The sequence below is a fragment of the Sceloporus occidentalis genome, unplaced genomic scaffold, assembly GCF_023333645.1.
Source record: "Sceloporus occidentalis isolate IW3139 unplaced genomic scaffold, rSceOcc1.0.p SCAF_3, whole genome shotgun sequence".
NCBI lineage: Eukaryota > Metazoa > Chordata > Lepidosauria > Squamata > Phrynosomatidae > Sceloporus > Sceloporus occidentalis.
This window is the reverse complement of record NW_028316983.1, coordinates 104,002,040-104,013,617: the sequence shown is the minus strand read 5'-3', so window position 1 is coordinate 104,013,617 and position 11,578 is coordinate 104,002,040. Positions and strand designations below refer to the sequence as shown.

The 11,578-nt window shown below is 44.1% G+C and overlaps 1 long non-coding RNA gene across 3 annotated transcripts; it reads left to right on the top strand.

Moving 5' to 3' along the window:
* The first annotated feature begins 1,533 nt into the window (after positions 1-1,533).
* Positions 1,534-9,056, top strand: LOC149316509 (uncharacterized). Of its 3 annotated transcripts, XR_016280504.1 has the most exons (5): positions 1,534-1,601; positions 2,356-2,438; positions 7,119-7,270; positions 7,613-7,695; positions 8,305-9,056. It is a non-coding gene; the product is annotated as an uncharacterized LOC149316509 (long non-coding RNA). The 3 variants fall into 3 exon arrangements; XR_016280505.1 differs by lacking the exons at positions 1,534-1,601; positions 2,356-2,438 and adding an exon at positions 5,906-5,964; XR_016280503.1 differs by lacking the exons at positions 1,534-1,601; positions 2,356-2,438 and adding an exon at positions 5,996-6,286.
* Positions 9,057-11,578: the final 2,522 nt, after the last annotated feature.

The following is an 11,578-nucleotide window of genomic DNA, read 5'->3' as shown; positions in this document are numbered from 1 at the left end:
CGCTACATATTTATAGCAATTTCATATAACTTCAATTGTCCCTGGCTCCATCCTACAGAATCCAGGAATTTTTAGTATATTATTTAGGATTTTATCACATTTAGGCTAAGTGCCCAAATCCCATGCAGAAACGGGATTTAAATCTCAGAAAAATCCCGCAAAAGCAGGATCGTTTTCAGACTCATTGGGGGCATTGAGCATTAATGCAAAAATAACCCACACAGAAAGTGGACAAAATTGGCCGCTGTTTACTTTTAGGAGAATCCTGAAGTAAAAAGCAGCCGATTTTATCCACTTTCTGTGTGGGTTAATGCTAGATTAATGCTCAACGACCCTGATGTAATGTGAAAATGATCCTGCTTTTGCCAGATTTGTCCACTTTCTGTGTATGTCAATGCACAATGTCAGGATTTTCCTGTTTTAAATTTTGTTTTGTTAGTTTATTAGTTCAGTACTCAGAACTCCCTGTTGCAAATCAAAAGATGAACTAGAGCAATCTAACAGAGAGTTCTCACCAAAATACAAAGCCCATGGTAAAAGTGGACAATTATGGCAACCCTAACTGTAGAATGGAGCCATGCAGATTAAAATGGATATCAAAGTGGTGTGGTATAGGTATGTAGTGTAGATACAGTTACAACTGAAAGTCCATTTATGAAGAATTACATTCTTGGTAACTGAGTCTAGAGCTGCAAAGCAGCCAAAGGTTTTCCGTGCACTTTCTTGGGTTATGTCCTGATAAGACTTGTGCAGTCCAAGTAAATATGCAGAACATCAGGCAACATAAGAATTGGTATTAAAGGTGATCTGTTGTTACCTAGGTATCTGTTTTTCAGAGTTTAAACATATTAGTTTTTGGAGTACATTCCCAAGGTACATTCAATCTAACTTTTAGATTACTCTAGTATCTGTTTATTAAAAATAAGCCTGCACAAGTTATGATCTATCCATCTGAAAGCAGTTCCATATGAAAGGCAGTTCAGTGTCACTCAGCCTGCTGTTAGTTAGAGACTTGCGAAAGAAGATCCCACTCCATGCCTTCCCTTCCAAATCTTAGAGCTTGAAAAGGTTACTTTGGGGGACTACAACTTCCAGAATCCTCCATCTAGCATGGACACTGTTCTGTTCAATCCTTTACTTTTGTTCTTGTTGAAAAGAAAATGGAAGATTGAATTGTTCTTTGCCTTATTGTAGTTTCCTTATATTTCTGTCTACCTGACTTGTATAACAGGACATGCCAATATGGCATGTATACTAATATTAAATAGGAAATAGTCATTGAGGGCTTTATCACAGCAGCCCCTTGCAGGCTTTCTGTTAACAGAACTCCATTATAAAAATTTATGTTACAGGGCCTTTTGGTAATGTCATTTAAACTTGGGATATGGGGTCCTATTTTATATTAACAGTCTGCAGATGTGGGATAAGCCATGGGAACACTATAACCTGTCACAAAAACATAGCTAAAAGAGTTCTGTGTGTCTCCAAAACCTCCAACTCCATGATGTATTCTAACTGCTCTAAGCAAAAGCTCCTGGTTAATCACTGGCTCACTGTTGTATCTTCTCTGTACCAAAGATTCAAGATCAGAACAAACAATGGTATTATTTTTTTCCAACTCTATACAACCTAATCGTATATAAATTACATTCTTCTACACACCTGTGCCATTACGTTCTTACACCCGACTAAGTGAGAACAAGATTGAAGTTTTACAAACTAAACTATAATAAATATAATAATAAAGCATCATAATATTTTGCATGGAATCCCAGAACCCTGATTTATGAATCAAAAGGAAGATATTTATATTCTGAACTTGCCATAACTAATCCTCTCTGTTGTGTGTATGCTTTGCAAATTAAGCCTTGCCAGTGTTTGGAATTTGCTGCTGTAAGCTTATGTTTATCACTGTCTATTGGTCTCCAATAATGGCTAACAAAACGTTGGCTGAATCTCAGAAAGCTGAAGTTATAATAGAGAAGATGGTTAAAAACAGAGTTCAAAGCATCCTAATTGTACACACAGTCTCTTTCTTATTTAGGGTTAACATCTGTATTTTAATTTTTTAAAAAGAGGGATTTCCTCAAGAATATGGTTCCAAGATCCCCCGTATATAACAAAATCCGTGGAGGCTCAAGTCCCTTTAAATATAATGACATAGCAAAATGGTTTCCCTTATAAAAAATGGAAAATCAAGGTTTGATATTTGAAATGTACACCTTTTTTGAACATTTTCAAAGTGTGGATGCTTGAATCCGTGTATAAAATATCTGTGTATAAGAAGGGCCAACTGTATAGGAATCCAAAACTCTGAACCAATAATCTTTTCTGTCGCCTCTCTCTTTTCTGCAGGCAAATAATGGCTTTCTTGCAAATTCTGATCCTGAAGCTGGACCTGGCGGCCGTCCTGCGTTAGCACCCTGCCTTCCGTCGCAGTAAGTTTTGGTTCTCTCCATCTCTCTCTCTCTCTCTCTCTCTCTCTGGAGCATGGCTTTCCCTTCTGGGCCCAATACAAGGCGTTGGTTATTACCTTTAAAGCCCTACATGGCTTGAGTCTGAGTTACTTGTGGGAACGCCTGCCTATGGCATGCAGCCTAAACACAAAAACAAGAAATTATAACATGACCAATATATTATCATTATAATAAATTTAAAACAATATATCAGGAGTAGGCAACCCTTTTGAGCCGGGGGTAGGCTTGCCATATCCCACCTGGGGGCGGGACTTTCCCAGTTTGGGGCGGGGCCACACAGTCCCACCCCGGTTTAGCCCCTCCGCCAGGACCTCCCCCCCCCCTGCAAGGCCCTGGAGGCAGCTCCAGCCCTCCCCATGGCTGTGTGCCACCCTCCCTGCCTGGCTTAGCCTAGAGAGCAGGTCTTCAAGACATCTGCCACTCAGAGCTATTGCCAGCCCACTTGGTATATATGTCTTGCAAAAGGCATTACTTTCAGGTTACAGTGAGCAAAGAAAAAAAGGCCATCAATGGTTCCTGTTTCCCTGGGAATCTAAATGCCTCATCTTTTCAATGTCTACCACTCAGTATTGTTGTAATTCTTTATCACAGGATCGTTTTTGAGGCCCTAAACACCTTTACTTGTAATATGCAAATTTCTCCCGAAGCTGACCAATGGGAAAGAAGCAATCAGCCCCCCTCCCCTTGGGTTGGTTTTCAATGGCTTGGAAGGAAGAGATTTTGCCTTGCTTGTAAATAGGAAGGGCTTTGGGATAGCAAAAGGCTGCAGAAATAGTTTGACCCCCCCTTAAACATCAATGGCTCAGTGCTATGGGATTCTGGGAATTGTAGTTTCTTGTGGCACCAGAGCTCTTTTGACAAAAGGAAGCTGAATGGTCCACAGAGGAGGCGTTGGCTGGGGGCAGAGCCTCTTGCCAGCAGTCTTCGGTGGAAGAGAGGAGGCTGATGGTCCTGGCCACTTCCCTTGGCTCCCTCCCTCCTCCTCCTCCTCCTCCTCCTCCTCTCAGAGTAGTCACAGCCAAGATCAGCTTCTCATTCACTCTCCCTGGCTTTTCTCTCCCCCCCCCCCTGCACTTTGAGATCCCTTTAACTGCCAAAGCTCAATGCCACAATAAACTACAATTCCCAGGATTCCATAGCACTGAGCCCTGGCAGTCCAAGCAGTGTGTTTTGGACACAGAGATCCTCCAAATGAATCCAGTCCCTAGCTTTTATATCTCTCACACACACTGCAGGAATAATAACCCACTTTGAGACTGCTTTAACTCAGTGCTAGGGAATCCTGGGAATGCGAGTGTTTGGGAGACATTGTGACTTCTCTGTCAGTCATGGCTCTGAGGCCACAATAGACTACAATTCCCAGGATTCCCCGGCACTGAGCAGTCTCAAACTGGACCATTTCCTCAGTGTGGATGCACCTGGGGAGGAATTCTGGGCACTGCAGTTCAACTACGTTTGGAGGGTTATGGGACTCCCTGTCAGAGATAGCTCTGGGGCCACAATGTACTACAGTTCCCAGCATTCCCCAGCACTAACCCAGGACAGTTAAGTCGCTCTCAAACTGGATTATTTCCTCAGTGTGGATGCAGCTTTGGTGAGGAACTCTGGGCATTTCAGTCCAGCATTGTTTTATTTCTGCAGTGTATTTTGGACCAGAGACAAGGTGACCAGGCATCCTCCTCCTTTTCCAGGACATGTCCTCCATTTGGATCATGGCTAAGAAGCATGGATTTATAATTACATGGGTGTTTTTAGCTTTTATTTTTGGCCATGTCCTACATTTTTTTGCTTGGGTGCCCTACATTTTGGGGTGAGGGCATTGGTCACCTTGGTCAGAGAGCTTTCTAGGGGTTAACTGCCATTCTGCTGTGGTGCTGGAACAAACCACCATTCCCAGAATTCCATAGCATTCAGCTGAGGCAGTTAAAGTGGTCTCAAACCAGATTATTTCTCCAGTGTAGATGCAGCCCAAGCCTTTTGCCTCTCTTATGCCTGAGATTTCAAAGCCCAGCCTTGGCACCACAACAAACTACAAATCCCAGGATTCCATAGGATGGAGTGATGAGAGTGAAAGCAGTGTGGCAGCAGCCTAAATGTGCTTAATGCAGTTCTTAACATGGTGCACCTCTTGCCTACAGAGTCTCACAAGACTTTTTTGTTTAACAACTTGTACCCATTAACTCCATTTCATGTCTCCTTTATTTAGTGGGGAGGAATACAGACAAAACAAGTCAAAATGAAGAAAACCCAAAGTCCCTTGACCAAAGGGTTTGGTTGTGGAATAAGCCTCTGAAATATGCAAGAGGCAATGTTAAAATAAAGCCATGTTCAATGCTCAAATGTGCTGTTTGGAATGGGGAGAGGGGGGTGGCCAGAAAAGGAAGTAGATTTCCGTGATCTGTCTACGAATAATGTCAAAACGTCCTCCATTTTGATCATGCCTAAGAAACATGGATTTCTATGAACATTTGTAAAAAAGCCTCAATTTTTTTTGTGTGTCCTCCATTTTTATAAAATGTGTCCTACATTTGAAAATGTTGTCCTGCATTTGTCCTACATTTGTCCCGGTTTGGAGGTCCTCACTTATGGCAACCCTAGCCGGGGGCCGGGTTGCTGTCCCTCAGACAACTGGGGGACCGAAGCCAAAAAATAAATAATTAAATAATTTTTAAAAATTAAATAAATAAATAAGCCGGGACAAATGTAGGACAAAATTTTAAAATGGAGGGCACTTTTTAAATAAAAAATGGAGGACACGCAAAAAAATTGGCTGATTTTTTAAAAAATGTTACGATAAATGCATGTTTCTGAGGCTTCTATAGACAATTGCCCCACCATGCCCCTCGCGCGAGACGCCAAAGGCCCTGGCGGCAATCAGTGGCAGGACCGGGCTGGGGCCAGTCCCAAGGCCTCACCGGGCCGCATCCGGCCCGCGGGCCGCAGGTTGCCTACCCCTGCAATATATTATGAAATACTGCATATTTATACAAACTGTCAGTCATAAAGATGTAAGTTGGAAGGCTTCCCTTACATTTTAAAAGTTTTTAAGATTTGAAATTTAATATAAACTTTAAAATTAATTAAAAATTTTATTATGTTAATATCATGTATTTTAATTTAAATTATTTTAAAATTAACTTTAAAATTATTTTAAAATTTAAATTTAAATTTTGAAATTTAATATACATTTTTTAATTATTTTAAATTTTAATCACGGCCTCGAAACTCAATACAAATCCTAGCAGGACCTCAAAAGCTGCCCCCCCATCCTCAGAAAATATTAAATAAATGCATAAATTAAAGGGTGTGGAGGCCTCAAGGAGGCTTATTCTTATGGGATCCCCCCATTATTTATATTTGGAGGGAAAACCTCTGGAAGCATGAGCTTCCTCTCTGGAGCATGTGCAAGCCGCCTGCCCTTAGCGGCAGAAGAGCAAGGCCCAGGAACGGACATGACAACCCTCTAGGCTTGTTTTCTTTCCCAAAGGTTCCGTCTCCGCTCTGGAACCTTTACTCCATTCTGGAAGCCAACTGTTGGCTGTTGGCTGTTGGCTGTTGCTGGCCAGGCGTCTGTCTTCCTCGCAGGCTCCTTGGCTTGGTCTCCAGGTCTCAGGCCCTCTGTCGACCATTTCTAAAGCCAGGGGCTTCCTGAGAGTGAGCGAGGAAAGAGGAGAGGTCAAGCAGATTCCTTGCTGGCCAGGCGTCTGTCTTCCTCGCAGGCTCCTTGGCTTGGTCTCCAGGTCTCAGGCCCTTTGTTGACCATTTCCAAAGCCAGGGGCTTCCTCAGAGTGAACGAGGAAAGAGGAGAGGTCAAACAGATTCCTTCCCTCCTTCTCTCCTTCCTTCCTTTCCTCGTTCTTTCCTTCCTGCCTTCCCTCTTTTTCCCTTCCTTCCTTCCTTTTCCTTCCTTCCTTCCTTCCCTCCCTCCCTCCCTCTTTCTTTCCTTCCTTCTCTCCTTCTTTGTTTTTCCCTCTTTCTTTTCTACCTTCCTTCTCCCTTCCTTCCTTTCGTCCTTCCCTTTCTTTCTTTCCTTCCTTTCCTCTTTCTGTCTTTTTCTTTCTTTCTTTCCTCCCTTCCTTCCCTCCTTCACGTTCTTTTTTCCCTTAGTTCCTCCAGCCTTCATTTCTTGTTTTCTTTCTTTCTTTCCTTCCTTCCTTCCTTTTTTCCCTTCCTTCCTTCCTTCCTTCCTTCCTTCCTTCCTTCCTTCCCTCCCTCCCTCTTTCTTTCTTTCCCTCCTTCCCTCCTTGTTCTTTCCCTCTTTCTTTTCAACCTTCCTTCCCCCTTCCTTTCTTCCTTTCCTCTTTCTGTCTTTTGTACTTTCTTGCTTGCTTTTTCATTCTTTCTTTCCTTCCTTCCTTCCCTCCTTAACTTTCTTTTTTCCCTTAGTCCCTCCTTCCTTCATTTCTTGTTTTCTTTCCTTCCTTCTCTCTTTCCTTCCCTCTTTCCTTCTGACTTTCTTTCATCTTCCTCCTTCCTTCGTTTTCTTCCTTCCTTCTTCCTTCCTTCCTTTCCTTCCTTCCTTCCTTCCTTCCTTCCTTCCTTCCTTCCCTCTTTCTTTCTTTCTTTTTTTCTTTCCTTCCTTCCTTTATGCCTTCCTTCCTTGGCCCTCTTCCTGAGGCTATATTCTCCTTGTCTCCTCAGATGAAGGCAAGCAAATGGGTTGGAGCCATTGTCAAAGCCCTCGCTGGTACCAAATGTCTCAAGTCTTGGCTCTCGTTCTTCTTGGTCAGCGATTTCCGCAGATCCAAGGAGATGGGGACCAGCAGGAATCCCAACTCTGGAATAAACCAAGAGTAAGTTGGTTACAAGACAGGGCTGGGGGCAGGCGTTGCCAGTGGGGCTACATAGAGTGGACCTTTGTTATCCGCTGGAGCTTGGTTCCAAGATCCCCGGTATATAACAAAATCCGTGGAGGCTCAAGTCCCTTTAAATATAATGACATAGCAAAATGGTTTCCCTTATAAAAAATGGAAAATCAAGGTTTGATATTTGAAATGTACACCTTTTTTGAACATTTTCAAAGTGTGGATGCTTGAATCCGTGTATAAAATATCTGTGTATAAGAAGGGCCAACTGTATAGGAATCCAAAACTCTGAACCAATAATCTTTTCTGTCGCCTCTCTCTTTTCTGCAGGCAAATAATGGCTTTCTTGCAAATTCTGATCCTGAAGCTGGACCTGGCGGCCGTCCTGCGTTAGCACCCTGCCTTCCGTCGCAGTAAGTTTTGGTTCTCTCCATCTCTCTCTCTCTCTCTCTCTCTCTCTGGAGCATGGCTTTCCCTTCTGGGCCCAATACAAGGCGTTGGTTATTACCTTTAAAGCCCTACATGGCTTGAGTCTGAGTTACTTGTGGGAACGCCTCTCCCTAAACAATGCGCCCGCAGTCTCAGTATAACTGGGAAGAATGTGTTAGAACATCAATCAACTACTAGGCTCATATCGACTTCCCAGAGAGCCTTTACAGTAGCTGCTCCGAAATTGTGGAATGGCCTTCCAGAAGAGATCCGTCTCATGGCCTCCTTGGAGGCGTTTAAAAGGGCACTTAAGACGGATCTCTTCCGGTGATACCCACCTGGTCCTGTGTAAGAGACATCTTCTGACCATTGTCTAACTTTATTGCATTGAGATAGTTTTAAGATGGTTATTAGTTTTAATGATGTGTTTTTATATGTATTTTATCTATCGATGTATGGATTTTAGTGGACTGTAATTCTGCCTCGATTCATCTGGGAGAGACAGGAAAATATAAATAAACTATTATTATTATTATTGTTGTTATTATTAGGGAAGATGCATGAACCAATGGCATCTCTTCTTCTCTCTGCAGGACTGAAAGACCATCCCTTCTCCATGTGCCCCAAAGGATCCCCTTTCCCAGCTTCCTGCCAAGGTCTGAGAAGTCACCAGAAGACTGGCCTTAGGCTCTCTGCTGCCTCTGGGCAAAGAGAAAGATGCCATCACACCTTTGAGCCCTGACTGCATTCAAATAGCCTCTCAGCCAAGGAAGGCAAAGGGAGGGAGGAAGAGAGAACTACATCTCCCAGCAGCCCCTGCCCACCATGCCCTTCCTGCCACTGCTGGTCAGTTGGCTGGGCTCCCCTAAGCGCCTGCTTCCTCCTCTTCCTCCTCTTTCCTTAATTGCCTTCCTCCCCTTCCTCCCTTTCCTTTCCCTCTTTCCTCCCCTTCCTTTCCTTTTCCTCTTCCCTCCCCTTTCTTTCCTTTAGCTCTTTCCTCCCCTTCTTTTCCTTTCCCTCCTTCCTCCCCTTCCTTTCCCTTCCCCCTTCCTTTCCTCTTCCTTCCTTCCTTATCTCTGCTTTCCTTCCTTCCTTCCTTCCTCCTTCCTTTCTGCCTTCCTTCCTCCCTCCCTTTCTGCCTTCCTTCGTTCCTTGTCTCTTCCTTCCTTCCTCTCCTTCCTTCCTTCGTTCCTTCTTTCATCTTCCTTTGCCTCTTTCCTTCCTTCCTTCCTTCTTTTCCTCCCTCCCTCCTTTTATTTATCCCTCCCTCCTTCCCTCTTTCTTTCCTTCTGTTCTTCCTTCCCTCATGAAGGTAATTTTCTGTCTTCTTTTCTCAGTACTTTTTCAGTACAGTGGTACCCCGGGATACGAATTGATCGCGTTACGAAATTTCCGGGGTACGAAAAAGTTAGATTGGAAAAAACTGTTCCGGGTAACGAAAGATTTTTCGGGTTACGAAAATCATTTCGGCGCGTTTCGGCGCGAAATTCAAATCCGAAGCGCGGCTAGCGGCTTTCCAGCGCTAACGGAAAGCCTTTTCGGGTTGCGAAATGTATCGGGTTACGAACGGCGCCGCGGATCGAATTAATTTCGTAACCCGAGGTAGCACTGTACTTTTTTCCATATCTCATCAGTCATTTCTTTTCCATAGTCCTTTTTGCACTTTCAATTTACAAGCTAATTTGTCATTAATAGCTAATTTCCATATTTCTTTATACCAATCCTCCATTTCTACATTCATTTTCATTTTCCAATGTCTTCCTATAATTCAGTGATGGCGAACTTTTTACAGTTCGCGTGGCGGGCGCAGGGTTTCTACCCAAGGGGTTGGGGCTTCAGCCTTCCGGGGGCAGGGTTTCGACGCCCTTTTCAAAGGAAGGGAACCTCGGGATCCTCAGCCTGGCATTTGCCAGCCTTTGAGGGTCCCTTTTCGGGCGCCACGGGCCGGCAAATGGGCCGCGGACAACGGCGCACTGTCCTCCGCAGTTTGGCAGCCACCGAGGGTCTCTTTTGGGGCCAGCAGAGGCTGGAAAACGGGCTGCGGAGGATGGCGCATTGTCCTCTGCAGTTTGTTGGTCTCTGAGGATTTCTTTTGGGGCCGCCTGAGGCCAGAAAACGGGCCGCAGAGGATGGTGTGCTATCCCCTGCAGTTTACCGGCCTCTGAGGGTCCCTTTTGGGGCCACCTGAGGCCGGAAAATGTGCTGCGGGGGATGGCGCGCTATCCTCCACAGTTTGCTGGCCTCTGAGGGTTTCTTTTGCGGCCGCCAGAGGCCGGCAAAGGGCCACGGAGGACGGCACGCTGTCCTCCGCACTTTACCGGCCTCTGAGGGTCCCTTTTGGGGCTGCCAGAGTCTGGCAAACGGGCCACGGAGGACGTCGCGCTATCCTCCGCAGTCCTCTCTCTCTCTTTCTTTCCTTTTTCCTTCCTTCCTTTCCCTCTTCCTCTTTCTTTTATCTCTCCTTCCCTCCCCTTTCCTCTCCTCCTTCCTTCTTTCTTTCCCTTTGTCTTCCATCTTTCCCTCCCTCCCACCTTCCCTCCTTTCCTTTTTCTTTCACTCCTTCCTTCCCTCATTCTTTTTTCTTTCTTTCTTTCAATCCATCCTTCCTTCCCTCCTACTCTCTTTCCTGCCTTTGTCTCTTCCTCCCTCCCTTTCTTCCTTTTATTCATTCCCTCTTTCTTTCTTTCTTCCTTTCTTTCCCTCCCTCCCTCCCTCCCTTCCTTCCTTTTGTTAATTCTTTCCTTCCCTATTTCTTCCTTCCTTCCTTCCCTCTTCTTTCTTTCTTTCTTTCTTTCTTTCTTTCTTTCCTTCCCTCTTTTTTCCTTCCTTCCTTCCTTCCTTCCTTCCTTCCTTCCTTCCTTCCTCTTTCTTCCTTCTTTCTCTCTTTTTCTCCTCTTCTTTCCTCCCTTCTTCTCCTTCCCTCCTTCCCCTCTCCTTCTCCCTTCCCTCCCCTCTTCCCTTCCCCTCTTCCCTTCCCTCCTTCCCTCCTTCCTTCCCCTCCCTCCTTCCCCCTTCCTTCCCCTCTATCCTCCCCTTCCCCCTTTCCCTCCTTCATTCCCTTCTTTCCCTTTTCCCCATAAAAGCCAATACATTAAATGACCTTTCCTTCCCTCCCTCCCTCCCTCCCCCCTTCCTTCCTTCCTTCCTTCCTTCCTTCCTTCTGGAATCTGGACATCTGCAGAGAAAGGCAGGAACCAGCTCCCAACAAAAGGCCAAGAAGGCTAGCAAAAGCAGCAGAGAGTCCAAAAAGGCTGGCGAACAACATCCAGCACTTCCATGAAGACCAAGCAGAGGCTTCAGCACTCCTACTACTGTTATTATTTTTTAAATGTTTGCTGTATTTCTAGTATTGCATTTACTCTATTGTTCTATCTTTTATTATTCTTATTGTCTTGGTGTGGTATGGTATTTTTATTGCATTTCCAGCATTTGTCTTTTCCCTTTGTCTTCATTTTGGCTAACTTGCTCAAAGAAAGATACCATCGATGTGTCATCTTTAATGTATTTTCCTTTATGTCCACGGAGGCCATGAATTTAATATCCTGCCTCCATAGTCTTTCCCAGCTTTCTAGTTTTATAGGGTGCCCTATATTCCTAGCCCATTTTATTGTGGTTTCTTTTACAATTTCATCTTCTAATTCTCTTTCTAAGAATAATGAATATAATTTAGATATTTTGGATTTGTTTAATTTAAAAATAATTTTGTGCAATTCATTTTCAGAATTTGTAATACCTTTGATCCTCATATCCGTTTTGAATCTTTCTATGAGTTGCCTATATGGGAACCATGAACAATTATAACCCTTGGCTTCTAGTTCTACTACAGTTCTTATTTTTGGAATTTGATCAGCCCAATTAAGTAATTCT